This window comes from Pipistrellus hanaki, assembly GCF_964339955.1.
Source record: "Pipistrellus hanaki genome assembly, chromosome: 4".
NCBI classification, from domain to species: Eukaryota; Metazoa; Chordata; class Mammalia; order Chiroptera; family Vespertilionidae; genus Pipistrellus; species Pipistrellus hanaki.
Window position 1 is genome coordinate 35,183,144 of NC_140506.1, and position 23,839 is coordinate 35,206,982.

Below are 23,839 nucleotides of genomic sequence, written 5' to 3' on the forward strand. Positions count from 1 at the left end.
AGATCGGTCAATCCCAATGGGCTGGCCCAGTGCCAGGCCTCTTCTGCATACAATGCTAATGCAAGTTGTCCTCAAGGGCTGCTGGACAAGGATATCCATTAGTTCACTAGGATAGTGTTGGAGCTATTAAAAATGACTAGAATCCCTCATGTTTATGTAGTCTTATCATGTGCTAAGCACTGCATATGCCCATTTCATTTAGTCCCCACAGAACCCAAAGTGATGTTTATTTCACTAGAGTTGAGATCCTAACCACTGACATACACTGCCTCCTCTCTTTTCCGGATTAGCTATGGCCTGTTTCTCTGACCCCTGGAATGCCCGCGTTGGACACCTGGCATGCAGTGAATTTTCAAGAGGAGAAGACATGACTTGCTTGGTTTATTTCGCTTTATGCTGACAGGTCTGATAAAAGTGTGACAAATGAGAAGCTGGAATTAACTAAAATTACAAGGTTTTTTTTTCTTTTCTTTGTTTTGTTTGATGGCAATTAACTTTTATTTTTAAGGTCAACAAGACTTTTTTTTCCCTAATATAAGCATTTGTTCTAAAACTTACCTTCTAAATACTGCTTTAGCTGCATTCATACTGATATATTGTCTTTATTTTCATTCAATTGAAAATACTTTCTAATTTCCTTTTTTTAAAATGGATTTTTATTGATTTGAGAGAAAGAATAAGGGAGAGGAGAGAAAGAAACATCGCTGAGAGAAGAAAACTATGGATCGGTTGCCTCCTAGGGATCGAGCCCAAAACTCAGGCATGTGCCATGACCAGAGTCCAGCAGGCGACCTCTCGGTGCATGGGATAAAACTCAACTAACAGCCGCACCGGCCAGGGCTCTAGTAAGCATTTTAAACAGATTTTCAACTTGAGTGAAACCCAGATGATTTGGTTTACGTAACCTGGAAATCCCCATTTTCAAAATATTTTGCTTAACCAGAATTTCTCTGGATGCCTCACGAAGTAGAACCACATCCGGAGCCATGAATTAGGAGAAAGTTTCCCCAAATCTCCAAGCAAGGACAGTCATCAGCACATGAGGGACGAAGCTTTCACAAGCAGCTTGGGTCTCCTCGGAAGCAAAGACCATTTGTAAACGAACCAGCATCTCTGTGCTTTTCTCTCGAGATAAGAAGTGTTAAGTTACCCCAAAACCAAGTCAACCTAAGGTGAGTCAATTCACTTGTGCTCCTTGGTGATTAATTGGTCTGTGCTCCTTGGTACTAGAAATACTGAGACGTAGGTAATGGGAAACCAGAGCCCGCCTCCCAGTGGGAAGGTCACAGTCAGCGGGTTGTTCATTCTTACCTGCCAGCATGAGTCCTCCTGGCTGTGATTGGGTCGGTAGGTCTGTTCCCCAGCTCTGTGTAAAACTACCCTATGCCATAAAAAGTAGGCATTTTCTAAAAAGTCTAACCTTAAATTATTTTGCTTGGTCTACTACTTACGTCTGGAATAAGGAGTCTACACAGACATTAGATTAATGATCACTTTTATGCCCATAGTTAGTCCATGTACACGAATCATCTATAAATAATAATTAATGTCCATTTGTAATCACTCCGTGGCTTAGAGAGCGTGTCGAATCCTCTTGATCGTGCTGTGAGGTAGATACTACCGTTATCCCGTTTTGTTAATGAGGAAACAGGGGTGACAAGGTACTGTGACTTGCCCGAGAGCCCCCAGTGAGTGGCAAACTCCAAGCCCCAGGCTTTCTGATTCAGAACCCGGGTCCTTCCTTGTTTGTGGGCCTCCTGATCAGGAAGTCCGCCTGTGCAGCCAGCAAGCAGCTCCCGGGGGCAGAACGGCTTCTGACCTGATGTGTTTTCTCAATCAAAGGATATTAACATCAGAGCAGCTCTCAGGTTAGGGGCAATCCTGCCCAATGTTTTACATTGAAGGGGGTCCATATGCTTGGTAGTGATTATGAAGCTTAGGACACAAACTTAGAAATGTAGGAAAAGCAATCCTATTTTTCTAGAATAAGAGCTTCATTTTTATCATAAGGCCCTAATCCACTGGTTGGTGGAAACTTAATTTGCAACTGCCCTTGCTCCTCCCCCTACTCTTCCATGAGATTGTGTGCAAATTCCAAAGTGCTTGTAGGAGCCAAAAGGTCTAGGACGGAGGCCCCGAAGTGGTCCTCTTCATCATACGACCCACAATGGCACCCCCAACACGACATCCGTCACCCCTTCTGATTTCACGGGATCGATACTGAGCTGTCCCACCCGCCTGCCCCTTGGTAACTCGGTGTCACCGTTCCTGCTCCATGGCGGGGGCTCTGCTGGGCTGTCTGACGCCTTTAGCCTGAGCACACCACAGCGCTCTCCCTCTGAGGTCTGGCCTCAGCTCCAGGCCCATCCCATTAGGAACAAGGGGGAAAGCCTCCTTCTCAGGAACGACCCACATCTACACCAGGGACACACCTCCCTTTTCCCGTCAATCATTTCTCAGGCCCTCTTCGCTGTCCTGAAGTGGGATTTATAGCTAACATAATCTATCAACTATAACTTCACGGTCAGTAAAATATCATAACTGTAATATAAAGGAGAAACAAATGGAAAATAGTAATAGAGACCTATGCCCTTAAATGTATAAATGTTCTAGCAGGACTTCACTAAAAAGAAAAGAAAAAAATTACAAAGGAGCCAGATGGTTGCATATGTATGAAGAGTCATTGTGAACATGCATTTCCAACTGTAGACTGGAACTGGGTGATGTACCGGCCACTCAAGTACCAGGACTCACATTGCATTGGCATCATGATTTTACACCGTGATGGTCAATTCTTGCTAAGGTCCCAAACAAAACACAGAAGAGTTGCCCCTCGATGTTAATAGCAGGCCCATTCCCGAATAACTCAGTGAGTACTAAGATACCATAAAAATACTGTGTGTTTATGGACAAAGTGGGAAACATCCACTCCTGGCCAGGATAGAGTAAAAGGGGCCAGATTCACCTTCCCCGCGGAAATAACTAAAACCAGACAAAGCATATGAAACAAGGGCTTTCAAGACATTGTGTCATTAGGCAACGGAAGCCAACCTGGCAGGCCAATGTCCAACCTCCCCGCAGGACTATTCCTACAGGACCTCCATCTAAAACATTACAGTAAGTACATCCTTTCTCTTGGCTTGAAAGTCCAGCTATGTATGTACAATGCCCTGAGGGACGTTTCCCAGGAGTTGTAATGTTGATGTTGACCTTGTAGATAATTTTCGCTAAAAGAAATAACTTTAAGTCCTGATAGAATTCCTGGAATTCTGTCATGATTACATTGTCCCTGTTGAAATTGGTGGGATTCCACCCGGAGGAGTGGGAAAGCACTCTACACATCACTTAAGCCAAAGTTCAACCATGAACAGTTATTGAGCACCTGCTGTGTCTGGTGCTCAATAACTGGACGGTCAAAAGGACACACCTTCTGGGAGCTCAGAGAGTAGTCGGGGGGTGTCCTAGTCTAAGGATTCTTAATCAGCTAAGACCACCCCGTAATGAACATCTCAATTTCCTAAAAGACAAAAGATAGAGATGTCACATATCCTGTGGACACCCGCCTGCATGGCTTCGGGGAGTGGATGGTGAGCGCCCCTGGGGCCACACTCAGGCACATGCTTGTGGACCCAGGTGTCGCCAGCTCACACCGGTGCCCAGGGCTGAGGGTGAGGAGCCCACACATCTCCGGAATTGGGCCCATTTCAAACCTCAGTACCCAGGAGTCAACAGTGCCTCTTAAGCTTAAATATGCATACAAACTGTAGAGCAGTGTTTCCCAACCTTCTCTCATGATGAGAATCACCTGGTGGAGTTGTTAAAACACAGATTCCTGAATCCCAACTAAGAAGTGCTAAACTAGAATTTTTGAGAACATATAGGTAAAATTGCATACCTAACTTAGTGCTCTGTATATAAAATCTGTCTTAGAGCACTAGTTAAGTATACAATATACTAGTTAAGTAAAACTAGAATTTTTGAGAACATATAGGTAAAATTGCATACCTAACTTAGTGCTCTGTATATAAAATCTGTCTTAGAGCACTAGTTAAGTATACAATTTTACCTATATGTTCCCAAAAATTCTAGTTTAGCACTTCTTAGTTGGGATTCAGGAATCTGTGTTTTAACAACTCCACCAGGTGATTCTCATCATGAGAGAAGGTTGGGAAACACTGCTGTAGAGGGCCGCCTGAGAAGGCACGTGGACATTCTTTAAATTGTTAGCTGAGCCCAAGGCACTGGCAGAGTACCTTTGTCCAGGTGTCAGCAGAGGCGGGCCTAGATATGTAAATCCAATAATGCTAGAGCCTAGTTAAGAATGCAAATAAACTCCTTTGACCCTATAAAATGAACCTGCTGCGTGGCTCAGTTGCTTGCTGCCTCTCCATCAGAAAGAGTGGCACCCACCTAGCACCCAGCTTGATGAATCTATTTCTGCCTCTTGTCTCTTTCTTTTATTTCTTAATCCCCAGCTCCTCCACTCAGGAACCTGTCATTTTCCGTGATGGACACGGAGAACAGAGAAACAGCCCCCACCACACACACAAACTACTTGGGGACCTTGTTAAAGTGCAGGTTCTGACTCAGAGGTGTGGGGTGGGAACAGAGATTTGCATTTCTAACAAGCTCCCAGGTGAGGCCCCTGCCGCTGAGCTGCAGGCCATACCTGAGTAGTGAGTCAGGCCTTTCAGACACAGTATTAGCGAAGCCATTGGTAACCACAGGATCACAAAGAACCTGCCCCGAGTTACTGGAACAGCTCTTTCATCGCGGACTGTGGCTCGTTGGAGAGAAGGTTAGCTCTCCTTCCTTAGGTAAGGGGATCAAGGAGTAAATAAATGCATTGCACAGGCTGTAGGAGAGTGAAAGGCTCTCTAGGGAGGTCAGGGAAGGCTTCCAGGGGGAAGTGACTTCTGAGCCGGGTGTGTCAAGAGTTCAGAGGGTGGAGAGGAGGAACAGACACAGAAGGCAAGTCACTCACACACAGCACGGCCCACGCTTAAAGGTTCCCTGGAAAGACATAACTGAACAAATATTCTAGACAGAGTCCTCTGGCAGCTGGGTGGGAGAGTCAGCTAGAGAGGAGGAAGGCCAGGACCAGGGAGACAGCCGAGTCTAACGGGAGAGACAGTGAGGATACCTAAGCAGAGAGCAGAGAAGCAGGATACCCATGACCTGTGGACGTGGTGCCTCGTGCCCTTGACGGACAGTGGTGGGAGGGGGATATAAGAACATCGCCACGCAGGTGCCAGGCTGAGTGGGGTTAATGTCTTAGAGATGGGTACCAGCGATCTGCAGCTGGAGTTTGGCCTGGAGGATGGATCTGGATCCCACATGTGAGTGTGTGGGAGGGGGAAGCAGAGGGCCTCCCAGGGAGGCCGGAGGTACAGTGGCACTGGGTGCCCTTTCAAATCAGCACCAGCACCAAATATCTGTAACGTAAGGACATAAAATCACAGTTGTTTATGCCAGGCACTAATAAGGGCTGTGATAAGAACAGCAAGCTTTAAGAAGGTTCTAGCCAACATCCAGATAAGCAGCGGAGATACAACCCTTAAAGCGCTGCAATTTTTTAAACTTTGAAGAGAGTGTTAGGCGATTGACCATTGATCCCTCAGAATCTATAAAAATCTGCATTCATTATAGTGTAGCAAAGCCAGCTAGAACTAATCAGCACTCAGACTTTATGCTAACTCACATGATTAGGCGCTGCACTGCTATTAAACACAAGTGACTTGAAGCAATGAAAATCAAAATCAGAGTTTTAAAGGAGCCGAATTTCCTTTCCCAGCAAAGCCAGTTTGTACAATGATTGCTCTTGCTGCTTTGTGTTATTTTCCAGAACTTCTACCTAATAGATTGTTTTTTCATGGAAGTACATATCTTACTGATGGTTTTCTTGTTGTAATTTCAGTAACTACTATGTAACGAGATATGCTATAATTTGGAAGAATTTATTTTGATTATTAATACAGGAAACTTATCCTCAGGACTGCACACAGACTCTGAAATAAGAAAAGAAGCAACACTTTCTGTCTATCTTGACTCATGTAGGATCAGAGATTCTAGCAATGTGATCAGTCACTGCACTCTGATGTGTACATGCGGTCTCTTTTGTTTGAAAAAGAAATAAGAAACCACCTCCAAAAATGCCTCACAACTCAACCTAGGAAGTCTCTCAGAGAAGCAGCCAAAGGGCACCGCACTGATGACACACAGCAGAACATCCTACAGTCTTTCCCCCAAAGTTGCCCTCACCTCAATAGCTGCTCCCCTGATATTGCTCTTCCCCCAGCACCTGGGGTGGGTGTGTGTGTGTGTGAAGCATTAGAAAAGGCAGACAAGAGGATAAAGCTGAGGCTAGGTGGGAAGCTCCTCTCTGATGGAGAGACAAGACAGTCCCTGCAAGCCGAGTCTTTATTTTACAGCCAGATTTCAGGAGGCACAGTAAGGGTGTGGTCAAGATGTTTACAACGTTCTCCTGGGTTTCTATTCTACTCAGTTACTTGCACCTGATCAAGCTTTGTTTACATGCTGCACCTCCCACAGCCTATATCACTCAGCACAGGGGACCACAGGTTCAGACCATAAGGTCAAGCTTACAATTATAGCTCCTTAGTCAGAGGCTTTAACCTGTCCACACACTGTAGCCACTCTCCACACTTCTTTGTCCATTTAACTTCTAAGAAATACTTATTTGCTTATTCTCTTGATTTTTCTATTACAGTTGACATATATTGTATTAGTTTCAGGTGTACAACATAGTGATTAGACAGTTCTCTGCCTTCTGAAGTGATCACCCTGGTAAGTCTAGAACCCACCTGACACCACACTTAGTTATTACAATATTATTGACTATATTCGCTGTGCTGTACACTACTGTTTTTATCATGGTAATCTTAATCCCTTCACCTTTTTTTTACCCATCTTCCCCTACCCCACAACCATCAATTTGTTCTCTGAATCTTGTTTCTGTTTCGTTTGTTCCTTTATTTTGTTCTTTATATTCCATATATAAATTACATTATCTGGTATTTGTCTTCGTCTGACTTCCTCCACTTAACATAATACCTTCTAAATCTATCCATATTGATTTCTCTTTTTATGGTCAAGTAATATTCCATTGTGTATTACACTTCTTCTTTATCCATTTGTTTATCAGTGAACACTTAGGTTGCTTCCATATCATGACTATTGTAAATAATGTTGCAACGAACATAGTGGTGCATATATATTGTGGATTTCTTTGGATAAATACCCAGAAGTGGAATTTCTGGATCCTGTGGTAGTTCTATTTTTAATAGTTTTTAAAATATATTTTTACATATTTCAGAGAGGAAGGGAGAGGGTGAGAGACACAGAAACATCAGTGATGAGAGAGAATCATTGACCACTTGTCTCTTGCATACCCCCTACTGGGGATCGAGCCCGCAACCCAGGCATGTGTCCAGATCGGAAATTGAACCATGACCTCCTGGTTCATAGGTTGATGCTCAAACACTGAGCCACATTGGCTGGGCTATTTTTACTATTTTGAGGAACCTTCATATTGTTTTCCACGGTGACTGCACCAACTTACAATCCCACCAAAAGTGTACAAGGGTTCTCTTTTTTCCAAATGCTCGCCAGCACTTGTTGGTTGATTTATTGATGATAACCATTCTGACAGGTGTGAGGTGGTATCTCATTGCGATTTTAATTTGCATTTCCCAGGAGATTAGCGAAGCCAAGTATCTTTTTTTTTTATATGTCTGTTGGCCATATGTAGGTCCTCTTTGAAAAAATAACCATTCAGGTCCTCCATCCATTTTTTAGTTAATTGCTCTTTTAGTGTTGGGTTGTATGTTAATATTTCTTTACATCATATTTAAAAGCTTTCATGGATGAAAGGCACTTTTAGAACAGCAGGAAAGTATGTCTTTGGTACTTATGTAATATTTATGTAAATCCCAAGGTACTTTAGAAATATTGAATTTCAAAACGATTTCCTAGCACACTATTAATTTTGTCAGCATAATTAAGTCACCTGCTGAGACCTCACAAAGTTCATAGCAAAACTAGGAATAGAACATGCCAATGCCTGATTTCTCCGTCTGCCCACCTCACCGTGGTCAGGGCTAGGGGCACATTAATCCTAGAACACACTGGAAAGCACATGGTCCCCAGAAGGAGCAGGTGAAGGGGCTGAGCCAGGAAGGAACAAAGGGACTTGTCTGCCTTGGGAAAATTACAGAAATTACAAAGGGGGTGCCCCAGGCAAGTCTGAACTCAAAGGGGTCACAAGGTACAATATAAGGTCCTGGCCAAGTTTGAGGAAAGACATTGAGGCCCTTAGTAAATGTGAATACAGAGGAAAAGTGGGGGCAGGGATCCTAGCAGTGAGGTGTAAGTCTCTGAGAACTGTGGAATAAGCCCGGCTCACTCCTGCTCTGGGAAAAACCAAGATTGGTACTAAATCCTTTTCTTTCTTATCTTTTCAATCAGCCAACACTTAACACTCGAGACCTTGACCAAAAGCCAGCATTGCCTCATTGTCATCTGAGCATGAACAGCTCTTCCTCAGCCCAGGAAATTGTATTTTGATGAGAATAAGTGAAATCTAAACCTTAAAAGCTTGATAAATATCTGGAATTTAGTATCATACCTCCAAAGTCAAAGAAGGCTCTTATCTTAGAAATAATGTTCTTTTGCCCCCTACGGTGAAGGTGGGGAGCAATGACCAGTAATTTTCTGTGCATAATTGATGGAATGGAGAAGGAGGTGGGAGCCCAAAAGCAGAGGGGAAATTGCCACAATGAGCCTGAAGCAAAGGGAGAGGAGAGACTCTGATCTTTGTCAAGGAAACCAGGGTCATTTGAGAGGGAAGCAAGAGGAAAGGGCACAAGTGGTAACAGAGGCCTCCACCTCACTGGGCCCACACTTGCCCAACAGCCATTAAGACCTGGATTTTTGTCCTGGCCAGTGTGGCTCAGTTAGTTGAGTGTTGTCCCATGCACCAGAGGTCGCTGATTCAATTCCCATTCAGGGCACAATCCCTAGTAGGGGGCTGTAAAGGAGGCAGTCATTCAATTGGTGTTTCTCTCTCATCGATGTTTCTCTCTCTCTCTCTTCTCTATTTAAAAAATAAATAAAAAAGACCCGGATTTTGCCCTAGCTGGTCTAGCTCAGTGGCTAGAGTGTCGGCCTGCAGACTGAAGGGTCTCAAGTTTGATTTCCAGTCAGGGCATGTGCCCAGGTTTTGGGGCTGGATCCCCAGTTGGGGGCGTGCAGGAGCCAACTGATTATTTTCTCTCATCATTGATGTTTCTATCTCTCCCTTCCTCTCTAAAATCAATAAAAATGTGTTAAAACAAAAACAAAAACAAACAAACAAAAAAACCCTGGGTTTTATTCCAAATGGTGTGTACAGCCCCAAGTAATGAGTCATGATCAGACTAAGCTAATCATAGCTACTCTGTTCTTTTTACCAAGCAGTTGATTGCTTTGCCCCCTTCTTAAATAGGGTGGCTATGTGACTTAGTTGGCGCCAATGGAATGTAGAAGGAATAGTGCTAAGCGGTTTCTGGAAAATCTTTGTCTTTTCTGTTCAAAGAGACCCACATGGCTGATGCCACCCACCTCTTTCCCTCCTCTTCTTGCCTCCAGCACTGACCTTGATGCTGACGCTGCTGCTCTGAGGGACAAGACCAGAGAAGCACAGAGACACCAGCTCTGACCTCAGGAAGCCACTGAGGTGAGCCAGCAGCTGCCACCTCCAGGCTTCGTGGTAGGCGAGAGAAATCAGAACTGGTCTGCTAGGTTGTGTCTGCTCTTCCTTAGCAGCCCCTGAGTGCAGCCTTTATACAAAAGTCTTTTCCCAAGAGCATGTCTTTCCATCTTGAATTATTGCCTCTACCACTGGTAAAGTCCTATTTTAGATTATCACCGAAAAAACCAACAATTAGTTTAATTGTCTTAGACCTAAACTAACCACAAAAGATGGTTTGAAAATGAAATATTTAAACTACAAACAAGTTATAGTGCGTAGTCATGTCCTAGGCCGATATTTTCCCTGACAAAGATCAACTTAGATCTTTTTACTGAGCCCATTTGCCTTTTTTGCCTCTAAGATAACATATCTGTGAGATGTCTGGGTAACTTGTAACTTCACTTTTTCTGGAGCCCCTGGGGCACAACCAAATGTGGTGGGCATCAGGACAGATGCCTCAAATTCCTTCTTTATCATGTTAATTGTTCCTGCACTCATCTAAGTATGTATCCATCATTTTACTTTTTATCCAATCCCAGGGGTTTCCCACCACTTTGCTTTCTTCCGCCTCCTTAATCCATCACCAGTGAATTTCATGTAACCCACCTATGTCCCTCCTTTGATTGCAATGTATACATAGAAATGTAACCCGCCATTCTTCGGAGCATTATCTCAATTTATTGAGGTTCTGCTTCCCTGAATATGTCGACAGTTTGGCTCAAATAAACTCACTAAAATTCTTTACAGGTTTCAATGGTCTTTTTTTTTCTTTTTTCTTTAACAGAACTAAAGGAAGCTAGAGACATAGTCACAGCCAAGGCAAGAATTAGGAGGCATTGCCTGGAAGAAAAGGGTCACCTCAAGAAAGCAAGACCGTGGGAGACGGTAAGGCAGCTGGGCACAACCAGCATCCCTTTAGCAGAGGGAAAATGGTGGCGAGAACTTCATGCCGGGCAGCCGCAGACTGAGCTCCGGTCCCCTCCCTGGCTCTCAGCATGGCAAGCCCAGGGCTTTAGTAGAAGCCAACTGCACTTGTAATGATACCATTAGATTCCCATGATCTCCTGGAAGCTGAAATGGAAAGCCAATCCTTGACCCAGAGTTATCCTCCGAATGGGAATGAGAATGAGGGGAAATCAACAAGGATACATACGGGTGGAGGAGCAAAGCTGGAAAAGGACCAGTGCCAGACAAACCAGCTGAGGACTCAAGTCTTCCTCTATCTCAACAAGTCTTTTCTCTGAGCCGCATGACATATTTTGAAACTGAGCAGCATGACATATTTTGAAACTGACTTCTAGTTAAAGGAAATTCAACACATAGAAATCCAAACCTACAACACAAACTGAGAGATCACACACATTGTAGGTGAAGAGTTCACTTTGCATACAGCAGGGTTTCTTCATAAAATGAGCTTTCTTAATACCTTTTACTCCAACGTGTGAATTGAGCAGAATTTTTCAGCCTCATGTCCATGGGCAGTCATAATACTTTGCATACATCTAAATCACTTTCTACTGTACAAAACATGTCCACACATGTTTGCCCTCATGACAATGCAACTTAATCCTTACAACAACCCTATGATCTAAAGCGGTGGTTCTCAACCTTCCTAATGCCGCGACCCTTTAATACAGTTCCTCATGTTGTGGTGACCCCCAACCATAAAATTATTTTTGTTGCTACTTCATAACTGTAATTTTGCTACTGTTACTGAATCATAATGTAAATATCTGTGTTTTCTGATGGTCTTAGGCGACCCTGCTAGTGGTTCTCAGCCTGTGGGTTCTCAACCTGTGGGTCACTACTAAGTGGGTAACAACTAATCTGAGTGCCCCACCGGATGGGGGTTCAAAGGTTTTAAATTTCCCCCCTATAGGTTTCAAGGTTCACTGCCCAATAGATTGGATTTCAAAGTTCCCCTTTTACATTGCTGTGGCTTTCCCCAGAATTTATGAGAACATTGGGCAATTTTATCTTGGCAAATCCCAAAACTGCTACTTCTTTGTTCAGTAGGTGAAATAAACTCTCCCCAACACCCCTTCCCCTCCTCATGCCCTAGCAGCTATTTATTCTGTCTGACATCCCCCCCTCAACTGATGTCTTTTAGATGTTTTGGGGGAGTTTGTTATTTGTCCCCTCAAACTTCATCTGTCCTTAGGTTTATCTGGCACAAATGGCATTACTTGGGTCTCTGTTCTCTATTTTCCAGCCAGGATGGTTTAAGCTATATATTCTCTGGTCAGGTAGGAGAGGTATAAGCCATTTGGTCCCACGTGTCCTTGTTTGGGGAAGGTAAGGTCTTGTGATTCACAAGCTGGTCTCAATCTGCCCAAACTGTTTGGCCTTGTTTAATTTTCTTTTATCAGTTTCCCCATCCCCTTTGTCCAGGAATTTTCCTAGGTTCTTACTATCCTGCCATACTATCAAGATAATCATTCTCCCCAGTATTGAGATTTCCCACTTGTCGATTACTCTGTGTTGAACATTCTTATATATAAATCTTTATCTGTATCTAATGTAAAATTTTTTTAGACCAACTTACTAGTGGTGAAAACTACTGGTCCAAAAGGAATACATGTTTTAAGGTGCTTAATTGCAAAATTGCATTCAAAAAGGATTGTGCCACTCTACACTCCCAAAGTGTCCATTTAACCACACCCTCACCAGCACTGAGTGGGCATTTTAAAAAATACTTATTTAGCCATGGCTGGTTGCTCAGTGGTTAGAGCAGGTGCTTCGAGAATCAGCCCATAGACTGAAGGGTCATGGGTTATATTTACAGTCAAGGGCACATACCTCAATTGCAGGTTTGATCCCAGTCAAAGTGCATGCGGGAGGAAACCAGTAGATGTGCCTCTCTCACCTCTCTCTCTCTCTCCTTCTTTTTCACTATCTCCCTAAAGATCAATGGAAAAAATATCCTCAGATGGGGATTCATATATATATATATATATATATATATATATATATATATATATATATATATGTACACATACACACACACACACACACACACACACACACACACACACACACACTAGAGGCCCGGTGCACGAAATTTGTGCACTGGGGGGGTCCCCCAGCCTGGCTTGTGCCCTCTCACAGTGCAGGAGTCCCACAATCAATTGGCCCAAAGAACTAGGACCCACCCACCTATCTGGGGCTCCTCCAGGGAATGCCCCAAAGAGGTAGGCTGGAGCCGCGGGACTTGCCTCTGTGCCTCGCAGAGCTGCAGGACCCCCAACCTCACTGCATGGAGCCACAGGACCTGCCTCCACGCTGTGCATGCAGCGTCAAGCCCCCCGCCCACCTGTGCATGCCAGCTGTGCACGCAGCCTCCTGGTGATTGCTCATTACAGCGTGAGGGCGTCACGACCACATAGGCTTGTATTAGTATATATTGTTACTGATATATATACAATTTATATTACTGATATACTGTATATACATTGTATCTCACTATTATATTAATTTACATATTTTTGGTTACCACTGAGGTTGGTATTATTTCTGAATGATTTGGTCCTATGTCACAAAAGGCCTCATTTTACTCGCAAAGGGGGAAAAGCTAGCCCAAGTTAGACCGTTTCCCCAAGGCTACACAGAGAATAGAATGGCTAAGTGAGGACTCTGACTCAGGCTTTTTGAGGCCTGCTGAAGTAATCTCCCCTTTTTACCGTCACTACCTTTTTAAAAAATATATATTTTATTGACTTTTTTACAGAGAGGAAGGGAACAGGATAGAGAGTTAGAAACATCGATGACAGAGAATCATCGGCCAGCTGCCTCCTGCACGCACCCCTCCCTCCCCCCGGGGATGTGCCCACAACCAAGGTACATGCCCTTGACTGGAATCGAACCTGGGACCTTTCAATCTGCAGACCGACACTCTATCCACTGAGCCAAACTGGTTTCGGCACCATCACTATCTTTTTTTTTTTTACCTCTCAGCTCTACTGCAATTTTTAACAGAATAAGTACTTTTTAAAGCACAACTTTCAAGCCCATAAGCTCCTCAGCCAGTTTACAATTGAGTAAACTGAGGCCCACAGAGTCACATGGGCATCTGTTGCAGACCTAGAACCCAGTATCCAACTAGAAAGACTGCTTGCTTTTAATTGTGTGTGTAGTCTGATTTCTCTTAGGCTCATGCTTTCATGCAGACACCCCAGAGATACACACCGTGTAGAAATATAATGGGCAACTAGAGGCACAACTGAGACTTCATTTCTAAACTGAACTGTTGGGACTCCAAAGTTCCAGAGTCAGGCAGGGTTGTGGCTTGCAATCAGTGAAAAGTGATAAATCCTGTATCAGGCAGGAGAGATTAACTAAGGAAAAACAAAAATCAGTGATTTATCTATGAATGTAAACATACTTAAGGAAGACCCACATAGAGAAATAACACACCTTTGCTTTTAATTTTTAAAAAGTGGATTATTTTAAAATGTCAATATTGAATAATATTGTGTGCCTAAGTAAGTGCCTAAGTAAGTAAGTAGTTACTATTATATTAATTTACATATTTTTGTTACTATGAGTTACTAAGTTACTTGAATAAGTGGTGCTGACACAATCTGTTAACCATTTGATAAAGAATAAGAAAGAATACTCATGTCAAGAAATAGGCCAAAATCAGTTCTGGATAGATTTGTGTTAAATATAAAAATAAAGCCATTAAAGAACTGGGAAAACACAAATATAAGTAAAGCCAAAATCCAGAATCTGATTTCAAGCTGGGAAAACTTAAAAGCCAAAGAAGACTCCCTACACAAAAAGATTGAGAAAGGGATTTTAAAACTTTTTTTTTTTTTAATGGGGAGGGGAAAAGAAAACTTGGCAAAACAACTGAAATTTTCCAGCTCATCATCCAAGTTAAAAGGTAAACATCAAACTAGGGAACAACGCAACTCGGACACAGGCAGAGGGTTCTTTGCTCTGGAACTGTTACTAATGAGAGGACCCAGCAGGCATAGAAGCCGAGACGCTTACATCTTCGTGGTGGGAGTGCACGACATACACCATTACACCCTTTTGAAGAGCACAGGGGACAGTATGTATTAAAGTCTTAAAAATAGCCAGGCTGGCGTAGCTCAGTGGTTGAACCAGAAGGACACGGTTTGATTCCCAGAGAGGGCACATGCACAGGGTGGTGGGCTCAGTCCCCAATGTGGGGCATGCAAAGACAGCTGATCAATGATTCTTTCTCATCATTGATGTTTCTATCTCTCCCTCTCCCTTTCTCTCTGAAATCAATAAAAACATTTTTAATAAAGTCTTAAAAACAAAAGCTCATATGCTTTCATACAGTAATTTTACTGCTAGAAAAGAATCATAAACCTATAAAATGATTTTTACTTAAGATTTATCATATTTCAGTAAACATTTCTGAAAGTTTTAAATGTTCCAAAGTAAACTAGTTCAGTAAGCATGTCCATCCATCAAGACATATTTTAAATATTTAATAAAAGGGAAAAATGTCTTAGGTATTTGAAGTGACAACAGTATATAGAGCAGGATTATAATTTTTAATATATATATATATATATATATATATATATATATATATATATATATATATATTATTGATTTTTCACAGAGAGGAAGGAAGAGGGATAGAGCCAGAACATCGATGAGAGAGATACATCGACCAGCTGCCTCCTATATACCCCCCACAGGGGATGTGCCTGCAACCAATGTACATGCCCTTAACCGGAATCAAGCCTAGGACCTTTCAGTCCGCAGACGACGCTCTATCCACTGAGCCAAACCAGTTTCGGCAGGATTATAATTTTATGCAATCAAAAGTACATACATAAATAGTGGTAATAACTGGATATAGTTACAGATGTTTTTAGGTTGTTGGTTTTTTGTACTTTCCAAACTTTATTTTAAAAATTGTGTGTGTGTTTGATGTGGTGTGTAGCCCAGTGGACTATGTTCTAGATCTCCATCATCCCCCCCCCCCCCACAACTGCCCCACACACACATGTTAAAAACATCTTGTGGGAACCCCACAAAAGACTATAAAATGGAGACTACACAGGTGGGTTACCAGCTAAGCTTTCTCAATGAGAAATTGGGAAGAAGTGAATAGCCAGTATGATGAAATCATTTCTTCAGAAAGCCATAAATATTACAGAAGAGAGATAAGAACTTAAATGAGCTCGAGATCAAAGGCCCCGTGGAACAAACCCACTAGGAAAGAAGGGGAAATTTATAGACCGAATTCCTTTTCCTAAGCCAGTTCCCTGTGAGTGTCCAGTTTAATGGCTGTCTAAATTATATCTTGCAATTTTCTGAGCGGTTCACTTACTTTTCAAGTTTGTAAACCAACACATCAACATTTCCCAATCAATGGGATAGCGTTTTCCAGGGAGCTATGAAAATATACCTTGCATTTTAAATGCAATAAAACGCATGACAAAACACGCCTCTGTTCTTCATAGCAGCAAAGGACCACATCTGCTCATAAAAAAAAAATAATAATAAAATGCATAATACAGAGTTGTAAGGATGCCAGATACTTATTACAGAGGACTGTTTTATCCATTTAGCCCAATTTTCCAGATGTTTTATTACTTGGAGACAGGAGAATTGTTGAAACTGGTGATTGAAGCCCATTTATTTCAAGGAGCTTGTCTGCAAGCCATAGGAAGCATTTGAGGGACAAGTAATTTATGACAGGCCACAAGGCAATGCCGAAGGGAGCTGTCTTCTAATCAGGTCACAAATAGCCCGACAAAGGACAAAGTACCCAACGTTAGTAACACCCAGCTTCATTTACAAAAATTGCCTCTTAGGCAAGTGCTTAGTTGTCATTTCACATGCAAATGTTATGGTTGTAATTGGAGCAATTCCCATAATAGTGGGTCAAGTTGGCAGTGACATTGAAAATGGCCCAGGTTGGCTGTGATTGGAGGCCTGGTTCTCATTGTCTACAGGGAGGCAAAATTCTCCCTTAGACCAGTTGGAGTTCTTGTCCTCATAAAGACAAGATCAGGATCAGCAGGAGCAGGTGTCACTTCCCCTACATACCCTTTCCCCAACAATATCCTCCCTTCCTCAACACACACACAAGTGCAGAGCACCACTAGCCCTGGGACCTTAGGGTAGCTGGTCCCTGAAGCTAAATAGAAGGCAGCTCAATGTGGTCAATTCTCTCCTCCTATCAATCAAAGTGGGGATTTGAGCGGGGTGTGTGTGTGTGTGGAATTTTTAGCTTCCCATCACTGAAATCAGCATCTCTGTCTTTGCTACACACATACATGTGTGGAAAAGCTCTCAGGGCATCATGGAGCTGGGTTCTCAGGCCAAAAGGGCCACCTAGCAACTGACCTAAGCCATGTGCCCTCATGAGAGTGTCACATAGTCTGTGGTTGCTGTTGTTGCTCTTAAATGATGGTACTTTGGGCAGTAGACACAGTGGGGTCTCTACATCTTCTCCATGACAACCTTGCTACCAGGTTTATTGTAGTAAAAGAGAGTCTGAGACCAAATTCTTCTAAATATTACCGTGTGTGAGAAAAGGCAGATATAAGTGTGATCATACAGTTTCAGGCATTCCAGCCAGCTCTTGGCTTGAGAGAGTCCCTCCAAGGAGGAACGGCACTTTCAGGGCAGGATTAGCCACCTTGCTAGTTGGGTCAGGAAGCAGAGGCCTTGGGCAGGAGGAAGAACCCAGGTCAAGTGAGCGTCTGGGGGTCCAGTGCAGTTCCAGAGGCTTCGGGCTGGGCTTGTCAGATTCTCACACTTGCTTAAGGGAGGGCAGCAGGGCCCGGAAGGTCTATCTAATCAGCCACAGATTTCAACTCTGCATTTCACCAGTGGGAAATCATTCTGGTCATTCCCTTTCTTAGATTTCAAAACCAACATTGACATCCCTAGTTTTGGGGTATATCTTCTTGATGGGGCTACTTCAGAGGCTCACAGTCATCCCTGAAGTGTGGGGTCCTCCTTAGGAGTCCTCAAATACTAACAGCCCCCATGCGTGTCACACTGGTTATTGACCACAGGACACCGCTGTCCACAAGGGGTGGACTGGGAAGGGACAAAGGCCCTCCAAGGACAGATAACCCGCCCTGGTGCTCCACAAAGGGATGGAGCCTGGCTCTCTGATATCCAGCTGTACAATGCCTTCATGTGATCTGTTGGGAGGCTGGGTACAGTCCAGGCAGGGAACTGCCTGGCAACGGGGAAACAATTACCTGGAGGTGGTGTGTGTGTTTGGGCTGGGGGTGGGGGTGGGGTGCAATCCCAAGAGCTATAGGGATGTGCCTCTTCCAGCAGCTACTTTTCGTTTTCTCTGAACGTTGTCCTTTAAATTCTCCTTTTTCCTTCTTGGTCCTTATTCTGCTATCTTACAGCTTCTTGCTCATCTGTCTTCTGGCTTGGGGGCTAGGGAGGGAGGGGAAGGGGAAGCAGCTCTTTCAGATTCAGGCCTACAGCAGTAGCTGCCTTCTTCTTTGCCAGGTCAGAGAATTTCAGAGGCAGCCTGCCCTAGTGGGGTGAGAACAGAGTGTGTAGTCGGGCCAAGTGGAGTTCAAATCCTGGCTGTCAGACTCCCTGGCCGTGCCTTTCTGAGCCTCGCTTTTCTCATCTGTGAAATAAGACCAACCCTATGTGCCTTGCAAGGCTGTCATAATGGTTGCAGAACCTGTGTGTAAGGTGCGGGGTAGAGGTTGGGGGAGGTGGCATATAGCAGGGCTTTTAAAGGGATAGCTCCCCTCAACCCCCAGGAGCCTCCTGCTGTGAGCAGAGGACCTACAGAGACACAATACACACAAGTCATAAACAAGCATTGGCAACTATAGTGTCAGTCACTAGATGTTCAAATTGTTTTTAATCTTGAACAATTTAATCAACAAAGGGTCATGTCTCATTTCTTTTTCATTGTACAGATATTTGAGTGCAGAAAATAAGGTTCAACTTTTGTCCATATGTTCATTAACCAATGGCATCTCCTTATTTGGACACATCCTCTGGCGATTTTTCTATAAAAATGTTTATTGGTCTATGTGAGCACTTTATATAGGGAATACTAGTATATTATGCCATTACTAACTATACTTGCCAAAATAAAGTTCAAAGAGTACATCTTAATTTGGGTTACTTTTTTGAAATGCAAAAGTTTAATAGATTTTTTTTTATAACTACTGACTTTTTATTTTTATGAGTATCACCCAAATCTAAGCTGAAAGGGAGACAGTGTCCTCTGCCGAAATTTAATAATACTCACTTTTGATTTCGCCTAGGTTTCTAAAACTTACCTCATTAATAACTCTGGAATTCATTTTGGAAGGGCTGAGATAATTACCTGAATTAGTTTTTCCCAAAGGAGCTCATCAATTGTCCCTGTGTCATTTCTTGATTATCCTTCTCTTCTGCCCCAACCTGTGGTGCCTCCTCCAGCGTGGATTAAATTCTTCTGTTAACTAGGCCTGTATCAGGGTTCTCAATCCCATGGCATCGACCTGCTGGCCCGTTCCTGAACCAGCTCCATGCTGACTGTCAAGGGTTGGTAAGCCAAGTAGGGGGGTGGAGGGTGCCAAGGGAGCTGGAAGAGAAGAGAGGGAAACGCTCAGGATAGGCAGTGGGGACTGAACATAAACAGCAAAAAGGGGAAGTTCAAGGCCTCATGGGAGGGTGAAAAGTGACTAATTTGGAGTCTGGGGGAAATGAGTAAGGACCGAGGAAAAGAAGGAGCAGGTGGTGGGGGATGCAAAGTGTGATGGGCTGGAGCCCCAAGTAACAAGAACTTATCTCTGCATGCTAGGAGGGATCTACAATTGTGGGGGTGTTTATTGCTGTCCCTAAGGGCTAGAGCAGTACACAGAAACGCTGATGGCAAAATGCCAACTGTAAGAAGGGATGTCAGTGCCACACAAGCTTCACCAGCCAAGTGCTCCAGGGCAAGTAGGAATTGTTATTTCTACTTATTAGCATCCCCTCATTCTTCCTACCCAGATGGGACTTCACCTCTGCTGACCCCCTGGAGGACTGGCAATAGCTCAAATGTTCATCAAATGGGTAAATGAATAAACAAATTGTGGTATATCCATACAATGGACTGCTAGTCAGTAATAAAAAGGAATGAACTATTGATACGTGCTACAACACCATGAACCTCAAGATGATTATGCTAAGTAAAAAAAGCAAGACCAAAGAAGAGAACATATGATTCCATTTCAATAAAATTCTCAAAAATGCAAACTAATCTTTGTTGACAGAAAGAAGTAGGCAGTTGTCCGACTAGGAGGTGAGGTGGGGATGGGAAGGGCAGGGGCAGGGGGAAGGGACAGAAGAAACATTTGGAATTGATGGAAATGTTCCTTTTTTTGCTTGTAGTGATTGTTCCACTGTTACTTAAACTTACCAAACTGTACACTTTAAATATATGTAGTTAATTGTATGCCAATTGAGCTCAACAAGGTTGTAGGAAAAAATCACCCTTCTCTTACACTTGTTGATTCTTATCGAATGATCTGGGTCAGCACACAACCATCAGTGTTTTTCCTAAGCTCCCAAGGTGAGCCTGATACAGCATGAGGTGAGAACCCCTGGACCTGGTAATATCAGAGCTGCTTCTTGGTTCTCAGAGTCCTTCAAGGGGTTGACCAGAGGGCTATCTAGAGATGTAGTGTTGGTGCAGATGTGTATCCAGGCAACCACACAGGACTGGAAAGTTCAAAAAGTTAGAGCAAGAACAGAACCTTTCCTCATGCCCCAACCTTCATAATGGTGGCTGAAGTGACTCCACTTTATAGGGTTCCTAACTCCACTCGCTCCTCACAGCCTATCTTAACTGTGCACAAAAAGCATGCAACTCAAAAACAAAACTGTAAAAAGGATTAGAGTAAAAGGAGAATTTTTTATTGTGTATGAATCCTAATCAAGATAAATTTTGAAGCCATAAAAGGAAGATTGACAAGTTAGATCTCAAAAGAGGTTAAAAACAGTGTAAGACAAAATATATAAATAAAGATAAAAGAAAACTGATGTCCCAAGAGAAAGTATTTGCAATATACAGGATAGATTAATATCTATAATTTAAAAACCACCCATTCAAATCATTAGAGAAAGTAAACAATCCAAAAGATATAGAAGATATAAAATGGTTATTTTATCCAATCTGACAAATAATTAAGTACAAATTAAAACACAATTCAATATACAGATGATGTATTAAAGAATGGTACACCTGAAAACCTACTTAATTTTATTAACCAATCTCACTCCAATAAATTTAATGAAAAATATGATGTTAAATTCACAGAAAATAAATAAATCCTATATAATAAAAGGCAAATGTGCAAATAGACAAAACAGTGGAACAACTGGAACAACCAAACAACTGAACAACCGGTGCTATGATGTGCGCTGACCACCAGGGGGCGTGTGTGGAACTAGGCAGGCATTGGCCGCTGCAGGATTGTGGAGCAGGCGAGCCAGGATGCCAGACCAAGGCAGGGCACTGGTTGCTGTCATTGGTTACTGAAAATTCTTTGCTCCTATGAACTATGGTCCTGCCTGGTGCTTGCACCTGCTGCCGGCATCGAAGCTGCTGCTCACACCACTGCTAGTGCCAGGCCTGCTCACACCTATAACCAGTGCCAGAGCCGCCGCTCACACCCACTGCCTGTGCCTGGTGCTGGTCCCCATCACTTGGCACCAACAGAGTGTGTGAGCAGCAGCTGCCAGCCCTGGTTTCTCCACCTCACCCTGCTCCTGAGGGGTGATCAGGGCAGCAGCCATTGCTCACACCCACTGCTGATGCTGGCCCTAATTGTTCTGTGCTATCAGCAGGTTCAAGGGGGTGGGGGGCGGCACTGTCAGTGTGTGGGAGTGGCAGCAGCAGAAGCAGGGTTGCAGGCAGATGGGGGACATGGGTAAGGGGGCAGCAGCAGGAAATACCAGGCCTGGAGGGGCATGGAGGATGGGCCAAGCACCCCCACCCTGCCCCCTACCTACCACAGCCTTGTGGTCCACAGTTCCTTTTAAGATTCACAGATTCATGCTCTGGGTCCCTAGTAAATAAATAAAGTACTTAAAAAGCAGCCTACAACATTGAAACAGATTAATAAAATTATGAGATGAGGTTGTGGGGAATGGACAGTCCTACACTTTCACTTGTTTTGGAGGGAAATTTGGCACTAACTATCAAAGTTTTAATTATACACATCCTTTAAGTGTTTGTAACTTGTTACAAAGCAATAGATGTTAAATACCAATTTTGATACCTGGAAGTGGGGTGCTGCTATAGCAAAAGCCTAAAATGTGAGGGTGACTTTGGAATTAGACAATAGAAGCTGGAGTGACTCTGAAGACAGGATTAGAAGAAGCACAGAGTACCCTGAGAACTGCAGAAGCATGGACTCGAGGAAGCTTACTTAAAGTAGAGTGAGGAAAATCCTGCTGGAAACCAGAGCACATGAGATCCTGTTCTTTCTGTCATGGAGGGAAAATGAGCAACACAACGGCCTGCAGTGATGGGTAAAGTGGAATCTGTGCATGTGTGTCTAAGATTTCCAGCCAGAGTGTTCAAGGTGCCTCCTAACTTCATCTTTCTGCGCTACTAAAATGTGAAAGAAGCAAGATAAGCAAACATAAAGGAGCCATGGCTTGATTGTTTGTTTTTCATTTCTAGACTCTCTAGGCAGCCAAGGACACTAAAATGAAGACATGGGCTTCAGGCGAAGATCAAGTCCAGGCACTCTCAGGAAAACATGGTCTAAACCAAGATTGTGGTTGTAAAATTGCTTAAGACCTCAGTGTGAGTGTGAGAACAAGAAAAAAAAAAAAAAAAAAAAAAAAAAAAAAAAAAAAAAGAGGTCTTTCTTTGTTGTAGCCTTCCACAACTTATGGGAAGCATCTGGTAATTAAACCACAAGATTGTTAGCTCCTCTGGTTCAAACAGCCCCTCTGTTCAAACTAGGAAAGACAAGATAAATTACTTTCAAGGCTACATTCTTGTATACATACCCCTCCTCCCTGCTGGTTTTACAGCTCAGGGATAATTAGTACAAAGTTCCCTTCTCCCCTCCCCTTCAAATAGGCCTCTTTCAAACTCTTTGTAACTTTCACTCTAAGGATGTTTTGCAGGCTTGTGAAGATCCTGATAAAGACATCTCCCTAGGACATCTGCCTGGACTGAAAAAGCAAACAAACTTTTCAAAGACAACCCCTCTGATGTCTGCTCGATATCAGCCCCCAAGTCCACCTCCCTTCCTTGTCACCTAGCAACAGCAGCCAAGGTTTTAAAAGGGGGAGCAGCTTTTGTTCTTTGCCCTTGTATTGATTAGCAATGCACTGGCCCCTTCCCTTGGGGGAAGTAAAAATAAACTTCCTCTCTGCATCTATTTCTTCTCTCAGTTGCGAAATCTTTCACAGCCTGGTCAGGAGCCAAAACACCCTAGCACTCCGAAAGCTCTATGGTGGTGCCTCAGAGCATCTGTCAATGAGACAAGGTCATCTAAATATTTTAAAGGTATGCCTGACAGATCCTTTCAATTAAACTAAAGGGTTTCTAAGGATGCTATCCCTCAGCAGAAGTTCAAGGTAGAGAAGGGCATACCCGGAAGATATTGGTAGGTATAGTTTTTGTCCAGGGACCTGAACGTCAGTGAAATGCACAGGGAATCAACAGTTTTTGACAGAATGATATCAGCGGAAACACTGCTAGTTTGAACTGAAAAAGATCAGAATAGCACCAAATGAAAAAAGGTCTTTGTGCCCTAACGGATGTGACTCAGTGGATAGAGCCGTCGGCCTGTGGATAGGTTTGATTCTGGTCAAGGGCATGTACCTTGGTTGCGGGCACATCTCCAGTGGGGAGTGTGTAGGAGGCAGCTGGTCGATGTTTCTCTCGTCGATGTTTCCAACTGTCTATCCCTCTCCCTTCCTCTCTGTAAAAAATTAAAATATATATTTTTTTAAAAGAAAGAAAAAAGGTCTTTGCACTCCCAAAATCCCACAAATAGAAGACAGACTTAGAAATCTCAGCTGCAAACACATACTACTTTTCATGGAAAAGAAAAGATGAGTCAGGAGGCAGAACCAAAAGCCTATGGGGTCAAGAGCCATAGA

At 43.3% G+C, this 23,839-nt stretch overlaps 1 long non-coding RNA gene across 1 annotated transcript; it reads left to right on the forward strand.

The window, feature by feature from the left end:
* Positions 1 to 1,047: 1,047 nt before the first annotated feature.
* LOC311620837 lies at positions 1,048 to 10,630 on the forward strand. Its single transcript, XR_014794748.1, has 3 exons — positions 1,048 to 1,172; positions 9,649 to 9,736; positions 10,536 to 10,630. It is a non-coding gene; the product is annotated as an uncharacterized lncRNA (long non-coding RNA).
* The last annotated feature ends 13,209 nt before the right edge of the window (positions 10,631 to 23,839 follow it).